Source organism: Schistocerca americana, unplaced genomic scaffold, assembly GCF_021461395.2.
Source record: "Schistocerca americana isolate TAMUIC-IGC-003095 unplaced genomic scaffold, iqSchAmer2.1 HiC_scaffold_438, whole genome shotgun sequence".
In the NCBI taxonomy this organism is placed as follows: Eukaryota; Metazoa; Arthropoda; class Insecta; order Orthoptera; family Acrididae; genus Schistocerca; species Schistocerca americana.
The window spans coordinates 20,001-27,500 of NW_025726168.1; the positions used below are offsets into that span (position 1 = coordinate 20,001).

A 7,500-nucleotide genomic window follows, 5' to 3' on the forward strand; every position below is an offset into this window, starting at 1 on the left:
ATCACTCCACCTGCACCCGTTCGTGCCCCACCCCAACCGCCCAACTCGCAACTCCAGCGGATGAACGGCGGACTTTGCTCGCACTCGCAATGTGCAATCCACCCCTATAACGTGCGTTTCATGAAGAGTTATGTCCAATATGCGACATTCCCGCTGTCCATATACATGAGCTGCGAGCCGTACCACGTACGAGCTACAGACGCGATCGCGTTGCTCGCTGTACGAATGCAGATGCTCAGCGGCAGCTAGGAGGCGCTCCATCCATGTCGGTACCGGTGAGCGTTGCACTCGCAGTCGCAAAAACGTACGGCAAGTATATTACTCGGAAGAGTCAATGACAGTCCAAGCCCCCCTGCGTGGGAAGAGTCTTCCTAGGCCATGACCCACCGGAAGGGCGCAGCGTCCCCCACCCCAGACATGTGACGTCAGACTATCGGTATTGACGACTAGACTGATTCCTTATAATCATTTGCCATACACCGGTGGAAGCTGCCGAGACGAGTAACTACATAGCGGGCTCGCCGTGTCACTAATGTACAGAGATACAATAGTTTCGACTGGAACCGGATTAAACGTATACACGGCGCTGATTAGTAATAGATAGAGCCATCAGAATACAGATAATGTATAGACCTGTCCGTATACATGCTGAAAGACTCTGCTCACAATCACACGTCAGCCAGACACTCTTATCACGCACTACTCTCTGCCTGTAACAGGCACACAGACAATATGTAAGCACCAGCATGGAACAACACCCAGTGCATCCTCTCTGCCACATTAGACAATCCACACTATCATAACCAGACCGGGAGGTCCACTCGGAAAACAGAATATCCCACCCTTCCGACAACCACCATTGCTCAGCTAAGCCACCAACACCCACACATGTCCCAGACAGGGGTGCACCCAACATCACAATACTGCCTCCTGTCACACCACACAAACAATGGCAGGAATGAAAGACACAGGTCTGCCACAAGCATGGAATCAGAGCGCCGCCTGTTATGAGCCAAAGGTGCACCCTGACGTGGCAAATCAGATGATGCCGCAGTCATTTACTTACGATAATCACAATCAACAAACCGGGCCCCCCCCCCCCCCAAGTGCCTTAACCTAACCCGTATTGTACCTTAACCTAACCCGTATTGTACCTTAACCTAACCCGTATTGTACCTTAACCTAACCCGTATTGTACCTTAACCTAACCCGTATTGTACCTTAACCTAACCCGTATTGTACCTTAACCTAACCCGTATTGTACCTTAACCTAACCCGTATTGTACCTTAACCTAACCCATATTGTACCTTAACCTAACCCATATTGTACCTTAACCTAACCCATATTGTACCTTAACCTAACCCATATTGTACCTTAACCTAACCCATATTGTACCTTAACCTAACCCATATTGTACCTTAACCTAACCCATATTGTACCTTAACCTAACCCATGTTGCGCCTTAACCTAACCCATGTTGCGCCTTAACCTAACCCATGTTGCGCCTTAACCTAACCCATGTTGCGCCTTAACCTAACCCATGTTGCGCCTTAACCTAACCCATGTTGCGCCTTAACCTAACCCATGTTGCGCCTTAACCTAACCCATGTTGCGCCTTAACCTAACCCATGTTGCGCCTTAACCTAACCCATGTTGCGCCTTAACCTAACCCATGTTGCGCCTTAACCTAACCCATGTTGCGCCTTAACCTAACCTATGTTGCGCCTTAACCTAACCTATGTTGCGCCTTAACCTAACCTATGTTGCGCCTTAACCTAACCTATGTTGCGCCTTAACCTAACCTATGTTGCGCCTTAACCTAACCTATGTTGCGCCTTAACCTAACCTATGTTGCGCCTTAACCTAACCTATGTTGCGCCGTAACCTAACCTATGTTGCGCCGTAACCTAACCTATGTTGCGCCATAACCTAACCTATGTTGCGCCTTAACCTAACCTATGTTGCGCCTTAACCTAACCTATGTTGCGCCTTAACCTAACCTATGTTGCGCCGTAACCTAACCTATGTTGCGCCTTAACCTAACCTATGTTGCGCCTTAACCTAACCTATGTTGCGCCTTAACCTAACCTATGTTGCGCCTTAACCTAACCTATGTTGCGCCTTAACCTAACCTATGTTGCGCCTTAACCTAACCTATGTTGCGCCTTAACCTAACCTATGTTGCGCCGTAACCTAACCTATGTTGCGCCTTAACCTAACCTATGTTGCGCCTTAACCTAACCTATGTTGCGCCGTAACCTAACCTATGTTGCGCCTTAACCTAACCTATGTTGCGCCTTAACCTAACCTATGTTGCGCCTTAACCTAACCTATGTTGCGCCTTAACCTAACCTATGTTGCGCCTTAACCTAACCTATGTTGCGCCTTAACCTAACCTATGTTGCGCCTTAACCCAACACACGTTGGGCCTTAACCCAACACACGTTGGGCCTTAACCCAACACACGTTGGGCCTTAACCCAACACACGTTGGGCCTTAACCCAACACACGTTGGGCCTTAACCCAACACACGTTGGGCCTTAACCCAACACACGTTGGGCCTTAACCCAACACACGTTGGGCCTTAACCCAACACACGTTGGGCCTTAACCCAACACACGTTGGGCCTTAACCCAACACACGTTGGGCCTTAACCCAACACACGTTGGGCCTTAACCCAACACACGTTGGGCCTTAACCCAACACACGTTGGGCCTTAACCCAACACACGTTGGGCCTTAACCCAACACACGTTGGGCCTTAACCCAACACACGTTGGGCCTTAACCCAACACACGTTGGGCCTTAACCCAACACACGTTGGGCCTTAACCCAACACACGTTGGGCCTTAACCCAACACACGTTGGGCCTTAACCCAACACACGTTGGGCCTTAACCCAACACACGTTGGGCCTTAACCTGCTCTGTAATTGTCATACGACGCGTTAAATTAGTGTAGTGTTGCCTAACTGCAACCCCCGCAATATAGTTTGCTACTCGCACTGCCCGGTCCCCAGAGTATCGCTTCATGTTAAACACCTTGCAGCTATACACTGTAATGCGGATGGCGGCAGGACGTACATGCTCAATGCCCTTCGCAGTTGTTCATTGGCATTCGCATGGCGAAGCACAGCCTACGTTGTGGTACGGCTTGTGGCAACTGTCCGCTGATGTTGTACGTCCAAATCACACACTGTACCGCACATTGGTCCTCATGTACTGAATGATACATCGTGGTACATGTGTGACCGTACCACGACTGCGCCAACAACGGCGAACCATACGGTCCAAATATTGTGCACTCAGCTACGTGTCGTCTCCCTATAAGAGCTGGATTGCAGTATGGTATGCCGTGGATGGCGATCAGCATGAGCCGTCTGTTGATGTAGTGGCGCGTGTTGTCAGACGTAGTCGTCTCTTCTCACACACCGTGATAGCATGGTGCACTGCGTTCCACATCTGCGACATGCGACAGAGGCCGGTTGACAGTCGTTCGCGCAATGGACATCGCATACGTACGGGGGCCACCTTCCACGTGTTCGCGAAGCGTGCACATGTTGTTGCGTGTATGTGGGCAGACATAGTGTGTCGTGACACCTGACACAGGCATGCAACAATCGTTGAATTTGCAAATGGCGATGGACGTCTACGTTTGCTGGTGACGTTACGCAAATGAAGAACTGGTAAACCGTTGTGGTGCGGTTGTTCTCGCTAGAGGTGAATCAGTGATGGCGACGATCGGTTGAGCTACCAACCGGTTGTTTCAGCGATACCCACCATGCCCACGAACGTGAATGGCATGTGGGTGTGAAGCGATACGCGGCGGTGGCTGGGTGGGACCGTCCCCGGCCGGTGAGGGGGGGCCTTCCGGCGTGCTGGCCGCGCGGTGCGTGGGCGCACGCGCTACAGCCGGCTGGTGGGGGCGGCCAGTGGCAGGCGCGCCGGCCGACGGAGGCGGCAGGCGGCGCAGCTGCGCGCCGGCGCACCCTGCACGCGGCGCCGTGCGGCCAAAGTAGGTCCTCGCGGGCCCGGTGCGAAGCGCGGTGGACATCTGCAGTGTGCTGGTCCGATTGAGGACTGTGTGCGCTGAGGATGCGCCGCCGCCCGGCGCTCGGCGCCGCGACGCCGTCTGCTGCTCGGTCGCCTCTGCGGTTCTCGCAGGTGGATTGTATCGCAGCTGTGCGGACGTGTTGGCGCGTGCGCTGTGCTGGGAGAGTTCGCTTCGGCACCCAAGTGGGGCTTTTGTCCTTCTGTGGCGCTGGCGTTGGAGCTGCCGGCCACCGTAGGTGGCGCGTGTTGTCTCCCGCCGGCAATGCCACGACAGCACGCTCCCGGGCCTCTGTCGGCAGCGGCAAGCTCAGTTGGGAGCACGGGTGGTCGCACCTAAAGCGTCTACTCGCCAAACTCCGGGCGATTGCGCCTCTCTCGAACCCGACCAAGTACTTAGGACGGCGCTGCGCGCCGCCGGGACCTGAGAGGGTTTCGAGGTGTATTGTGCAGGGGAGCTCAGCCTCCTCCTGTTTGCAGAATAATTGAGCGGACGCTTGCGTGTTCGCGCGGGCCCCCGGGACACACTCCCGGGCGGCCGGCTGCTCAGCTCTAGTTGACGCAGCTCCCTGGTTGATCCTGCCAGTAGTCATATGCTTGTCTCAAAGATTAAGCCATGCATGTCTCAGTACAAGCCGCATTAAGGTGAAACCGCGAATGGCTCATTAAATCAGTTATGGTTCCTTAGATCGTACCCACGTTACTTGGATAACTGTGGTAATTCTAGAGCTAATACATGCAAACAGAGTCCCGACCAGAGATGGAAGGGACGCTTTTATTAGATCAAAACCAATCGGTCGGCTCGTCCGGTCCGTTTGCCTTGGTGACTCTGAATAACTTTGGGCTGATCGCACGGTCCTCGTACCGGCGACGCATCTTTCAAATGTCTGCCTTATCAACTGTCGATGGTAGGTTCTGCGCCTACCATGGTTGTAACGGGTAACGGGGAATCAGGGTTCGATTCCGGAGAGGGAGCCTGAGAAACGGCTACCACATCCAAGGAAGGCAGCAGGCGCGCAAATTACCCACTCCCGGCACGGGGAGGTAGTGACGAAAAATAACGATACGGGACTCATCCGAGGCCCCGTAATCGGAATGAGTACACTTTAAATCCTTTAACGAGTATCTATTGGAGGGCAAGTCTGGTGCCAGCAGCCGCGGTAATTCCAGCTCCAATAGCGTATATTAAAGTTGTTGCGGTTAAAAAGCTCGTAGTTGGATTTGTGTCCCACGCTGTTGGTTCACCGCCCGTCGGTGTTTAACTGGCATGTATCGTGGGACGTCCTGCCGGTGGGGCGAGCTGAAGGCGTGCGACGCGCCTCGTGCGTGCTCGTGCGTCCCGAGGCGGACCCCGTTGCAATCCTACCAGGGTGCTCTTGAGTGAGTGTCTCGGTGGGCCGGCACGTTTACTTTGAACAAATTAGAGTGCTTAAAGCAGGCAAGCCCGCCTGAATACTGTGTGCATGGAATAATGGAATAGGACCTCGGTTCTATTTTGTTGGTTTTCGGAACCCGAGGTAATGATTAATAGGGACAGGCGGGGGCATTCGTATTGCGACGTTAGAGGTGAAATTCTTGGATCGTCGCAAGACGAACAGAAGCGAAAGCATTTGCCAAGTATGTTTTCATTAATCAAGAACGAAAGTTAGAGGTTCGAAGGCGATCAGATACCGCCCTAGTTCTAACCATAAACGATGCCAGCCAGCGATCCGCCGCAGTTCCTCCGATGACTCGGCGGGCAGCCTCCGGGAAACCAAAGCTTTTGGGTTCCGGGGGAAGTATGGTTGCAAAGCTGAAACTTAAAGGAATTGACGGAAGGGCACCACCAGGAGTGGAGCCTGCGGCTTAATTTGACTCAACACGGGAAACCTCACCAGGCCCGGACACCGGAAGGATTGACAGATTGATAGCTCTTTCTTGATTCGGTGGGTGGTGGTGCATGGCCGTTCTTAGTTGGTGGAGCGATTTGTCTGGTTAATTCCGATAACGAACGAGACTCTAGCCTGCTAACTAGTCGCGTGACATCCTTCGTGCTGTCAGCGATTACTTTTCTTCTTAGAGGGACAGGCGGCTTCTAGCCGCACGAGATTGAGCAATAACAGGTCTGTGATGCCCTTAGATGTTCTGGGCCGCACGCGCGCTACACTGAAGGAATCAGCGTGTCTTCCTAGGCCGAAAGGTCGGGGTAACCCGCTGAACCTCCTTCGTGCTAGGGATTGGGGCTTGCAATTGTTCCCCATGAACGAGGAATTCCCAGTAAGCGCGAGTCATAAGCTCGCGTTGATTACGTCCCTGCCCTTTGTACACACCGCCCGTCGCTACTACCGATTGAATGATTTAGTGAGGTCTTCGGACTGGTACGCGGCATTGACTCTGTCGTTGCCGATGCTACCGGAAAGATGACCAAACTTGATCATTTAGAGGAAGTAAAAGTCGTAACAAGGTTTCCGTAGGTGAACCTGCGGAAGGATCATTACCGACTAGACTGCATGTCTTTCGATGTGCGTGTCGTGTCGCGCAACACGCTACCTGTACGGCTCGCAGTAGCCGTGCGCCGCGTGCGGAACCACGCGTGCTTCTCAAAACTAACGCCAATGTTGTGTGGTACGAGCGCTGAAGCGCTGGAGCGGCTGGCCTGCGGCACCTGGCGCCTGGCGCCGGTTTTGAATGACTTTCGCCCGACTGCCTGTCCGCTCCGGTGTGGAGCCGTACGACGCCCATCGGCCGTGAGGCCGTTGGACACAGAACGCTTGAACAGGGGCCGCCACACGCCTACGTCCCGCCTATGCAACTGTCTTGAAAGAGACAGTGTAAACTAAGAAAAGATCACCCAGGACGGTGGATCACTCGGCTCGTGGGTCGATGAAGAACGCAGCAAATTGCGCGTCGACATGTGAACTGCAGGACACATGAACATCGACGTTTCGAACGCACATTGCGGTCCATGGATTCCGTTCCCGGGCCACGTCTGGCTGAGGGTCGGCTACGTATACTGAAGCGCGCGGCGTTTGCCCCGCTTCGCAGACCTGGGAGCGTCGCGGCCGCCTGTGGGGCCGGCCGCGCCTCCTTAAACGTGCGATGCGCGCCCGTCGCCTGGCGGTTCGCATACCGGTACTTACTCGGTAGCGTGCACAGCCGGCTGGCGGTGTGGCGTGCGACACCTCGTACAACGACCTCAGAGCAGGCGAGACTACCCGCTGAATTTAAGCATATTACTAAGCGGAGGAAAAGAAACTAACAAGGATTCCCCCAGTAGCGGCGAGCGAACAGGGAAGAGTCCAGCACCGAACCCCGCAGGCTGCCGCCTGTCGTGGCATGTGGTGTTTGGGAGGGTCCACTACCCCGACGCCTCGCGCCGAGCCCAAGTCCAACTTGAATGAGGCCACGGCCCGTAGAGGGTGCCAGGCCCGTAGCGGCCGGTGCGAGCGTCGGCGGGACCTCTCCTTCGAGTC

At 54.2% G+C, this 7,500-nt stretch overlaps 3 non-coding genes across 3 annotated transcripts in view; all 3 read left to right on the plus strand.

Moving 5' to 3' along the window:
* The first annotated feature begins 4,614 nt into the window (after positions 1-4,614).
* On the plus strand, positions 4,615-6,524 carry LOC124583013. Its single transcript, XR_006974037.1, has one exon. It is a non-coding gene; the product is annotated as a small subunit ribosomal RNA (ribosomal RNA).
* A 351-nt stretch (positions 6,525-6,875) lies between these two features.
* LOC124583029 lies at positions 6,876-7,030 on the plus strand. Its single transcript, XR_006974052.1, has one exon. It is a non-coding gene; the product is annotated as a 5.8S ribosomal RNA (ribosomal RNA).
* Positions 7,031-7,218: 188 nt separating this feature from the next.
* LOC124583033 overlaps positions 7,219-7,500 on the plus strand; it is a 4,219-nt gene continuing 3,937 nt past the window's right edge. Inside the window, exon 1 of the ribosomal RNA XR_006974055.1 lies at positions 7,219-7,500. This exon is cut by the window's right edge and continues 3,937 nt beyond it. This is a non-coding gene — a ribosomal RNA (large subunit ribosomal RNA).